Here is a 12,468-nt window from a genome sequence, read left to right as displayed (position 1 = left end):
TTTTGTCTTTTTTTTCAGAAGAGGAATTTTACTTTTACCCACTTATGGTAGTATTTGCAATATGAGAACATAATTAGGTTAAATAAATCAAATAAGGAATCCAGAATAAACTGATCTTGAGTTAAGCCAAGTACACAGTGGCAATTCTGAGAAAGGAGAATACACGCTAACAAAAAGAACACACTAGATCTAATGCAAGTTTATATGGTGAGTATTTTTAAAGGATTTAAAAAGCATGCTCCATCAGCATAATAGCTTTTTCTCATTTACGTAACAGATACATTTCTGTCTGCTTGTGTACAGCAAAGGGTTAGAACCTGAATAAATTTATTTATGATTTCAGAATTTCAGAAATGTGCTATTTTAGAAATGTACTCCATAGAATTTACTTCATTGCTCCTACCACTGATTCTTCAAATAAGCAAAGTATGGAAGGTCTTATCCCTTGAAAATATTTTTAAACACTAGCACTTTAAGTTGAAACATTGGTAGAAATGTAGAAATTTTTATATATATATATATATATATATATATAAATAAATATATTACTTTAATATATAAATATATTATTTAATATATTTAATATATATATTTAATAATAAATATATATGTGTGTGTGTGTGTATATATATATATATATATACACATATATATATATTTCTAGGTACAGGAAGGTCAAATATCTCTAGTCAGACTCAACCCCAAAAAGACTACATCAAGACATATTATATAACAAAACTGTAAAAAATGAAAAAACAAAGAAAGGATCCTGAAAGCAACAAGAATAAAGAAGGAAATAACATATAAGGAACTTTCAAGATTTCTAACAGTGGATTTTATAAGAAAAACTTAACAGACCAGGAGAGAGTGAAATGATATATTCAAAGTGCTGGAAAAAAGAAACCCTGCTAACCAAGTATACTGTGCCTGGAAAAGTTATCTTTCAGAAATGAAGGAGAGATAAAGTCTTTCTAAGACAACAAAAGCTGAAAGAGTTAATTGCCAGCAGATCTGTCTTAAAGAAATGCTAAAAAAAAGTTTTTCAAGCTGGAAGGAAAGGACATTAATTGGTGATACAAAAAAATATGAAAGTTTAAAATTAACTGATAAAAATAAATCAAATTTAGAATACTCAAATACTGTATAGTGTGTAAATCATTTATATCTTTAGTGGAAAAGTTAAAAGACAAACTGTTAAAATATTAATAGCTATGATAATTTGTCAATGGATACACAGTATAAAATGTTGTGAATTGTGATATCAAAAACATAAAATGTGTACATGAAGATGGAGTAAAAGTGTTCTTTTATGTGATCAAAGTTAAGTTGTTATCAGCTCAATATAGCCTGTTATAACTATAACATGTTTTATGTAAGCTTCATGGTAACTGCAAAACAAAAACCTATAGTAGACACATCAAAGATAAAAAGTAAGGAATCAAAGTCTGTGTTAGAGAAAATCTTTTAAACTCAAAAGAAAACATCCAGAGAGGAAGAAAAATAAAAGATCTACAAAGCAACAAGGAAAAATGAATAATTAGCAGCAGTAAATCTTTATCCATCAATAATCACCTTGAAGATAAATAGATTAAATTCTGTAATCAAAAGACATAAAGTGGCTGAATGAAAAAAATAACCAAAACCAAAACCAAACCAAACCAACCATCCAACCAACCAAACAAAAACCCTCAAGATCTAACTATATGCTGCCTCCAAGAGACTCACTTCACCAGTAAGGAGACACATAGATTGAAAGTGAAAGAATGGAAAAACATCTGATGCAATTGGAAACCAAAAGAGAGCAGAGGCCACTATATTTACAGCAGATAAAATAGACTGTAAGTCAAAAACTAAAATGAGACAAAAACGTCATTATATAATGTTAAAGGCTTTCCAAGAAGTTCTTTAGGAAGATACAATAATTGCATTTGTTGTATGTGTGTGCATATATATATATATATATATATATACATATGTATATATATATATGGAAACATTGGACTTGAACTATACTTTATACCAATGGCCCAAGCAGATCATTCTGTTCAACAGCAGCAGAAGAATAATCTTTCTTATTAAGACCGCATAGAAAATTCTTCAGGATAAAACACATCCAGATTGGAAAGAAAGAAGTTAAATTGTCTCTGATTGCAGACTACATGATCCTAAATGTAGTAGACCCTAAGAAATTCCCACCAAAATTGGCATAGCTAGTAATTGATTATAGTAAAGTTGCAAGATACAAAATCAACATATAAGAAGGAGTAGTATTTTCGTTCACTGAAACAAGCTATTTCAGAAAAAGAAATTAAGAAAATCCCATTTACAATAGCTCACAAAAAATAAAATAGTTAGGAATAAACTTAGCTAAGGTGATGAAGATCTGTACACTGAAATTGTATGAAATAAAAACATTGATGAAAAAAGTTGAATAAGACAAAAATAAATGGAAATATATTCCATGTTCATGGATTGGAAGAATTCTTGTTGTTAAAGTGTTCATACCATCCCAAATGATCCACGTATTCAAGGCAATCCCTATTAAAAGTCAAAGATACTTTTCACAGAAATAGAAAAAAAAAGTCTAAAATTTGTATTGAACTATGAAACACCACAAATAGCCAAAGCAATCTTGAGTAAAAAGAACAAAACCAGAGGCATCACACTAGCCAATTTCAAAATATACTACAAAACTATAGGAAGCAGAATAGCATGGTACTGGTGAAAACAGACACACAGACCAATGGAAGAGTTTAGAGAACCTGGAACTAAATCCACAATTCTATGGTTAGCAGATCTTCAAAAAAAAAAAAAAAAGTGCCAAGAACATACAATGGGGAAATGAGAATGTCTTCAATAAATGAATACATAATACTGTGAGAACTGAATATCCACATGCAGAAGAATGAAATTGGATTCTTATCTTATAGCATCTAAAAATATCAATTAAAATGGACTAAGGAATTAAACATAAGACCTGAAACTAAAGCTGGTTTTAGTTTCCAGCAGAAAACAGTGAAAAAACTTCATGATGTTGGTCTGGGCAATTATTTTCTTGGATATAACCCTAAAAACACAGGCAACAAAACAAAGGATTACATAAAACTAAAAATCTTCTGCACAGCAAAGGAAATAATCAATAAATTAAAGAAACAACCTACAGAATATGAGAAAATACTTGCAAATCATATATATGTTAAGAGTTAATATCATACATATGTTAGGGAACTCAAGTCAATAGCAAGAAAACAAATATTCAAATTAAAGAAATTGACAAAGGACTCGAATAGATATTTCTCAAAAGAAGACATACGAGTGGCCAATAGATGTATGAAAAAATGCTCATTATCACTAATAATCATGGAAATGCAAATTAAAACCACAGTGAGACATTACTCACAACTGTCAGATGGCTACTATCAAAAAGATGAAAGATAAAAAGTGACAGCAAGAATGTGGTGAAAAGGGAACCCATGCATGCTGTTCTTGGTGAGAATGTAAATTAGTACAACCTTTCTGTAAAACAGTATGGAGGCTCCTAAAAAATTAAAAACAAAACTACTATATGATCTAGCAATCCCACTACTGAGTATTTATCCAAAGGTTATAAAATAAGTATATCAAAGAGAAATCTGCACTCTAATGCTCATTGCAGCATTATTTACAATAGCCAAGCTATGGAATCAAACTTAGTGTCCATTAACTGATGAATGGACAAAGAAAAGTATGTACACACAGTGGAATATTATTCAGCCTTAAAAAAATGGTATCCTGTCATTTGCAAAAACATGGATGAACCTGGAAGATATTATGTTAAGTAAAATAAGCCAAGCTCATGAAGATATATACACACTATCAAATTTATATGTGGAATGTAAAAAGTCAAACTCAGAGAGACAGAAAGTAAAGCAGTGATTGATTATGGGAGGCTGGTGAGAGTGGTTGGGGAGATGTTAAAGGTCATAAAATTCCACTTAGGCAAAGGGAATAATTTCAAGATATGTGTTGTATATCATGGTGACTACAGTTAAGAACCATATATTGGATCTTTGAAAATTGCTAAGAAGGTAAATTTTAACTGACCTCACCAAAAAAAAAGTGATAAGTATGTAAGGTGATGCATATGTTAATTATCTTGATTTAGCTACTCCACAATGTATATCTATGCTAAATCATCATGTTGTATGCTACAAATATGTATAATTTTTACTTGTCAATTAAAAATATATTTAATAAAAAATATATATTTTTTTTCTATTTTCCTTCACTGCAGGTACATTTTCCTTCAGATCATTGATATAATTGTTTCTTTAACCTTGTCTTATAATTCCAGTATCTAGATCATCTCAGAATTGGTCTTATTGCTACCCCTTTCCCTTGAAAATGGATCACATTTTTTTGATTCTTCATATGTCATATTATCTTAGATTTTTATTATGGCTTTTGGAATATAATGCTGCGGGGTCTCTGAATTCTATTATATTCCTTAAAATAATGTTGATTTTTTTAAAAGGAGACATTTAACTTAGTACCACTATTAAGAAATTCTGGGTTAAGTAATGATTTCTTAGATATGACACCAAAAGTCTTATTCATACATAACAAAATCAATAAATTGGATTTTAACAAAATTAAAATATTTCGTTCTTCGAAAGTCAAGCCATATTAGAGAAAATATTTGCAAATTCTATATCTAATAAAGGACTTCTATCCAAAATATATTAAGAAGATGACAATCCAATTTAAAAAAATGGATAAATTATTTATTTGTTTAGTTTTTATTTTTAATTATTAACAAATTATAGTTGTATATATTTATGGAGTACAAAGTGGTGTTATGATTTATAATACAATGTAGAATATAAATAATTTAAATAGACTAAATAACAACAGGACAAATAGCCACAAAAAGTGGCTAAGAAGCACATGAAAGATTCTAAACATCATTAGTTATTACTGAAATGCAAATTAGAACCACAGTGTGATATCATTACACACTTACTAGAAGAGCTGTAACCCAAGACTGAAAATACCTGGGTTAGTGAGGATGTGGAGCAATTGAGACCTTATACATTGTGGTTGGAAATGGAAAGCAGTTTGGCAGTTTATTAAAAAGTCAAAATGCCCTTTACCATATGACCCAGTAATTTCACACCTAGTTAGCCTCTCAGGATAAATGAAAGCTTGTTCATACAAACACTTGTATGTGACTGTTTGAACAGGTTGAACATTCATAATCCAAGAGTCTGAAATCCAAAATGTTCCAAAATTTTAACTTTTTGAATGTTGACATGATGCTTTAAGAAATACTAATTTGAGCATTTTGGATTTCAGATTAGGGATGCTGAACCAGTAAATAATGCAAATATTCCAAAATCTAAAAAAAATCCAAAATCCAAAATAATTCTGGGCCCAAGCATTTTATGATAAAGGATACTCAGCCTGTAGCAGCATTATTCATAAAGACCCCACATTGAAATAATCCAAATGTGTACCAACTGGTGAATGTATAAATAAAATGCAGTATATACATATACTGAAATATAATTCAAAATAAAATGGAATAGATTACTAATACATGCAACAAGATAAACAGACCTCACACACATTATGCTAAGTCAAAGTATCCAGATACAAAAGACTACACCTTGTGTGATTTTATTTATAAGAAATTTTTAGAAATGCCAAACCTATATAAAGATAAATGAGATTAGTGTTTGCCTGAGGGCTAGTGGTGGGAGTGGGGATTGCAAACAAATATAAGGAAACTTTTGAGGTGATGAAAATGTTTTAAAATTGAATATTGACGATAATTGCATGGTGTATAAATTAAAAATTACTAAGCTATATAGTATGTAAATTACACCTCAAAAAATGAGATATAACTAACTACTCACTAGATTTGCTAAATTGAAAAGATTGACTCTACCAAGTGTTGGTGAAAGTATAGAGCAGCTGTATATCTCATTGATTGCTGTGGGAAGACAAAGTGGCAGAAGGACTATAGAAAACAGTTTGGCAATTTGAGGATAACATTAGGAGAAACACCTAATGTAGATGATGGGGGGAAGGATGTACCAAACCACCATGGCATGTGTATAACTGTGTAACAATGCTGCACAACCTGCACATGTACCCCAGAACTTATGAAAATAAAAATAAAAACAAAAAGAGAGACAAAATAAGAGTAAGCTGGAATAAGGGAAAGGCAAGGATGAACAATTTGCTTATGAGAGCAAGTGAGAAACAAAAACCAAAAAGACCATAAAATGTAACAAACCAGTGCTGATACCACTCACGGGTCAGCCCAACCCGTTCTGGATCTTACTGTGCTTAATCAATCTTTTGCTGCTTTGAAGAAAAAATGAACATATACTTACATATAGCCCAGGAATTCCACTGCTAGGCATTTACTAAAGAGATATGGAAATATATATCAATATAAACATTTATACTCAATGTTCATAGCAGCTTTAGTTATAATGGTCAACAGCTGTAAACAACTTCTATGTGAATGGATAGAACACATTGTGTTATATTCATATAATGAAATATTTCTTGGCAATAAAAATGAGTGAGTACAGGCAACAGCATGGATGAATCCCAAAAGCTTTATACTGAGTTACAAAAAACTGGACACAAAGAGTTGTGTACTGTATGATTCCATTTATATTAAATTCTAGAAAAAGAAATGTTGTAATAATAGAAAGCAGATCATTGGTTGCCAAAGATAAGGGTGAGAGGAGTAATTGATGACAAAGAGACACATGAGATAAAACTTCAGGGTGAAGGAAATGTACTGGATCATTAATCTGTAATATTTACATGTGTGTATACATTTTTCAAAACTTATGAAAGTATCTTTTTAACATGGAGAAATATTCCTATATATAAATCACATTAAAAGAAAAATGTTAAAAAATTAAAAATACCTTTTAAGGAGATAATTTAAAAGAGCACAATTTTTAATGTTTATTAATCTTACCTGGTTTAAAAGTTGATGTAATTTAAAAATGACACTTTTATTAATTGTTTTCACTTTTTGTTTTCTAGGAAACCTTAATAATGCCAATGACAGTTTTATCAATCTTTGTACTTTTAAGTAGAGAAGAAATATATATGTATATATGTATGTGTGTGTGTGTGTTTAGTGTAGATTTGTGTAATTTTTTTGAATTATGCCATTTAATTTTTGAAGCAGGAAAATTCAGATGCAAAAATGCTTAGTTGTGCTTAAAGAAAGAAAGTGGAGACAAGTAATTATGGATGAATAATATAAACAGGATGAATAATATAAACAGTAAAAGTAAGGAATCTATGAAGTAGCATAGTATTTTAATAACCTATAAAAATAAAAAATATACATTTTCTCAAAAATTGCAGAAAAATATTAAATTAGAAACAAAAGCATTTTTAAGTTTATAAACAATTCTAATTTGCTTAAATATGCAAGTGATATCAATGACAGTCTTCTGTGACTAACTGGCTCGTTGAAAAGATAATCAGGTATCAAAAGCTGAGTCAATATTATATTTTTCTAGACATAAGACTGAGACTGATAATCATGCCAGCCATGAAGTTTTTTGGCCAATGGACATGTAACTTTGTAGTCAGGTAGGAGCTCAGCAAACTCTTTGTCCTTTGGAGACCCTGAGATGGATGGTGGCTGTTTTATGAGCAGGTCAGTTAGTAGAACAAAAATTAACTGGATTGTGATACTTTAGTTATGTAGGTAAGGAAATGGCAGTGGGTTCAGCCACATTATTCGATTCTTCTTGTGAAGTCAGAAGTTGACTGGCCTTGTGTGGAAAAATCAATAAAACATTTATAAACCTTCATGAAAGAAAAGATTTTTGAAAGGGGAATATGTTGGTTACATGGAGAGATGACCCTGTGTGATGGTGGGAAGGGTTAGAGTAAGCGGATTAAGCAGTAGTGACTACAGGGAACACACGCCAGTATTTTTGATTTATGTTAGTGTTCACGTAGTGAGCACTATCTAGAGAATAGCAGTGCTTTTCAAACCCTATTGATGAAGCTCTGCACACACATGGCAGCCTTGGTAAGTTGTTAGAGTGTGCTGTGCTGAAGGATGCTGCTTGTGTGTAGCTGATGATCCTTTTATTTCTTAAGGGATGTCTGATCTAGTCTATATAGTTGGAATGGATGATATTTGGCTTTAACTTCTCGCTTACATATAAGGTGATCAGTTGCTTTTTCTCTTTAACATTCCTACACAGCAAAATTTACGGTTGTCTAAATTTTAGATTTTAATGTGCAGCCCCCTTCCTCTCTTGCTCATTGCTTTCACTTCTGCTTAGTTATTTTGGGTGGGTCTAGTTGTGATGGACATGTTAGATTACCAAATATATGATATGACTCGTTTACTTTAACTTTGGTTAAAATTTGTTTAATATTTTAACTGGTGAGCATCTATATTGCACTTTGAGTACCCTGAAATTTAAGGATATCAGTTTCAGTAAATAAAGTTATTATTGAATTTAGAAACATGATACAGTATAAAGGAAGATAGATATACAGAATTTTGTGACTGCATATCTCTGTTGATGAATGTTCAGCATAATAGAAATTGAGTATATTTTCTCAAAGTACAAATACATTGGTATGAGACATTGCACAAGTGGATGGGTGCTTAGGCCAAATCTGTCTGCATGCTCCTTAAAGCTTTCTTGTTGTATCTTATATAATTTTCATTGCCAAAGCTCCTTTTTAATTTGTGAATGTGAAATGAGTGGAACAAAATCTTAGAAGATTCAAGAATTCTAATCCAATTTGAAGTAAAGCAAAACACAATTTAAAAATCTAGATAATTCCCAAACTCATGAAGCTGCCTTCTGATCTACTTTCTTTTGTCTCCTCCCAGCATAGGCATCTCTTCTATGCATCTCTTTGGCAACCTTAAAAAAATTACACTTGCACTGGTTCATTTGATTTAGTGGTCTGGAAATTTGAAAATGAGGTTGTCTGTTAAAGGTGACTCCCTGCGGTGGCTTTGGCAGCATGAGGTATTCAGGAGCTGGAACAACAATGGCAAGAAGCCTCCTGAAAGAGCAGCAGTGCTGACATGATTGGGCAGAGCAGCAAAGGCTGATTTCCTCACACTGAAGCTCTCCTGCCCCAGGCGTCTTCCTCTGACTGTCACCCTATTAATGCACAGCAATTGCTAGGCAGTCTCCAAGTTATCACCTTCTGAAAAACAGCAGATGGGTTAACTGGCTTGAGGTCACTCAGTGAGTCAGGAACAGAGCTGGGGGTTAAAGTCCTCAGTCTCTTCATACCCATCTAGGTATGTAACCAAATATATCCACTGTAGCTCCATCAGCGTTTCTAATGCTTGGGGAACAAGCTCACTAAAACAGCTCAAAATTGATTAAATCAGGTTCATACCCAGTTTCTTTTTCTTTCTTTCATTAAAAAAAAAAAAAAAACCCTGGTTGATCATGCACTACTTACTGTAGAAATCTGCAAGGAATGCTTCTGAATTATACTGTGACCTCTGTGTTGCCTCCTGATAGCCAATGATAATTTCCCCAGACCTCATCACATTTATTGTTAAAAATGTAAAATCTGAAATTAAAAGTTATAAGGTTTATCCGTAGTTTTAGAAGAGGAAAATTTTTTTTTTCTTAAACGGCTGTTCTGATTCCATATGTGAGTTGCCACATTTAAATAGCAGCTAGTCTTTGATTATATGTGGGGGGAACAGAAGTCACATTTAATTAATATCTATACACAAGAAAAAAAGTGATTTTAGTTTGTAAGCTCAAACTATTGAATTTACAACCAAGCTTTTATCTAAAGGCACTTGAAAGATAGAAAAATTAGCCACTAAATTTAAGTAATTTCCTCCTCAGACTAACTGCCAAAATGAATGGGATGGTGGGTGGGGAGGAGAACCTAGTAAAAAACAAACAAAAAACCAACCAAACAAACAAAAAAGCTGAAGTGAGTGTTTAATTAATTTTATAAGCAATTTGGAAAGGTGAATAATGGACTTGTGAATGAAAGTTTCTCTCAAATCAGTGGTTTGTAATTTTTAGAAAAGTTGGTTTTTTTTAGACCAGGAGTGTGAATGAAGTTTGAAAATCTTAATGTTGTGTACTCTTCACAAGCTTATACACCATTTTAAATACAATTTTGGGTAGTTCCTGAACTCTCTTAATGCCTGTTCAAGGGCCCTAGGTTAAGCAACTGTATACTTAATTAAAGCATCTAGAAAAAAATCTAGAATAAAAATTTAAAAATGAAAGATTTTTAAATAATATTGGACTCAATCTAAGAATTTTTAGCTAAGCCTTGTACCTCTGCTGTACTTTTTCAAGAAATATGTCATTTTCTAATTGCATGGGCTACCAACTTTCACTTTTGACATCCCCATTTCTCTATGCCATTGTTCTATAAAGCAGTGCTTTAAAATATTTAGTATTATCATAAAATTAAGCAGAGAAAAGGACTGTGAAAAAATACTTGAAATTTGAATGTGACTCTTGATCATTAGGTTAGTAGAAATCTAAATTAGTATAAAAAGTGAAACTGCTGTTACAAATTTCTAAATTCTGCAACTATTCTCAATAGATAATGTACATAGAAGAAGGAAATTTTATATTAGAAAGAGGACATTTGTTATTAGAAGAAGAATTTTTTTTTATATCTGACTTAAATTCTGTGTACTTCAAATTATTATTTTTTTTTTCTTATCACTGGGGATGATACACAGTTGGTCAACATGTTCTATGTAATACTGCTCAGAGAGGTAAATTTTTTTAATCAACTAAAATATGTAGATAATAGGTTGTTTTGATGATATATTTAGTCTTGATCAGCTTCTAAGAGATTTTACTGTGATTTAAACTCCTTGAATTTCAGCTTACGGACTAGAGTTTCCCTGAAACAAGCAAAACATTTTGAAATGGCAATTACTCTTGTAATTGCAAATAGCTGAAAGTTCCTGGATTTTTGATGCTCTTATTATAGATTTGATTTTCAGTATGTGTTTTGATTGCCTCCCTCAAATTTCTTTGCATTTTCTTGTGGTTATATATATATTTAAAGCCCTGTTTATAGTTTTAAGCTCATCAGGAACATAAAAAGGAAGTCAGTTGTTGGAAGGAACGAGAAGGAAGCAAAAGAAAAATTCTTCAATCACTAAAGATGCCATTTCCCCTTTTAAGGAAATTTATTCAAATGAGAGCATTTTGGGGATCACGTTATATTTACTTTCAAATAATATATTCCTTGTGGAGTTAAAGGGGCTAAGCTTTTATCACTGAAAAGAATTTTTTTTTCTTTCTCTCCACCCTATCACTTTGCTTTCTAAAATGACCGGAAGAAGTTTTTCATATTTCCATATTATCCCTGTTCCTAAGCCATTGATCCTATCAAGTATAATATACAACGAAAAATGTTCCTCAGTGAATAGCATTTCCTTAGTATCTTAGTAGGTTCTCAAGATGGCATATGCTATATTCAAAGTACCCCTCTCAGTCCTTTTCTGTTTCTTAATCATAACTTTATAGATTGATTACAGGCCCTTAAACTACAATTCCCCTCTTTTGAGACAGTTTGTTTGATAATTCAAGAAGACTTTAAAAATGACTTTGTCAAGCTACTAATTAAAAACAAAAATTCTTGGAATCATTTTTATTTATTTTCTTATGTTATTTTAACATTTCATTCTCAGTTGATGCAGGAGATGACACAAGATCCGCCTCACAAACACACATGATAAACGTAATGCAACAATATTAGAAATCAATAGTGTGTGTTTTATTGTATCCTGTACCTAAAATATACAATAGGCGACTTACATAAATCATTTATTCCCAGTCATGATTGATAACCTCATAACTCACGAGTGACGGGGCAAAGCAGAGCCCCAAATGAGTTATGAAATGTCATCAATAACAAGTGGAAACAAATGATTTATTCAGTGTCACAGCCCATTGTATGTTCAGTTTATGCAACAGCAGTTAATGATAAAAACACCCCAAATGGGTGCTGCTTGTATTTTATCTGTCCTATATGCATATACTTTTTCTATACTATTTTACACTAGGTTAGTGCTTATTGGCCATGAAGAAAATGATCAAGGTTGAAACAGGAATTTGAGTTGATGGAGAAGATATTGTCTTTATATATATAAATCCTTTTGGAATCTCTTTTCCACTTGTTTAGTCCCCTGCCCCCAACCCTCTGCCATTTTTTTTTTTTTACTTCAATATCTATTCCTTTACTAAAGAAAACACACAAAAAAAGAGTATCTATGACTATGTAATTCCCGTTGCTTCTTTTTGGGTTGATATTCTAGGAAAGAGAAGAATTAGCATTATTTTTAAAGTTAAAAGATGTTATATGACTTTAACACTATTTTTTCCCTGTTTTTTTTTTTTCTTGAGTACAGCTTAAGACCAGGAGTTTAATATTCCCATATTCAAATACAGTGAGAAT

The 12,468-nt window shown here is 31.4% G+C and overlaps 2 long non-coding RNA genes across 11 annotated transcripts in view; both read left to right on the top strand.

The window, feature by feature from the left end:
• LOC116548946 overlaps positions 1-322 on the top strand; it is a 6,993-nt gene extending 6,671 nt beyond the window's left edge. The window contains exon 3 of the long non-coding RNA XR_004267653.1: positions 178-322. This is a non-coding gene — a long non-coding RNA (uncharacterized LOC116548946). The remainder of the gene's footprint in view (positions 1-177) is intronic.
• Positions 1-12,468, top strand: part of LOC116548945 — a 1,126,598-nt gene that overhangs the window by 255,547 nt on the left and 858,583 nt on the right. The window lies entirely within an intron of this gene.

The sequence above is a fragment of the Sapajus apella genome, unplaced genomic scaffold (assembly GCF_009761245.1).
Source record: "Sapajus apella isolate SASKATOON/1434 unplaced genomic scaffold, GSC_monkey_1.0 scaffold6, whole genome shotgun sequence".
NCBI lineage: Eukaryota > Metazoa > Chordata > Mammalia > Primates > Cebidae > Sapajus > Sapajus apella.
This window is presented reverse-complemented; position numbering and strand designations above follow the sequence as displayed.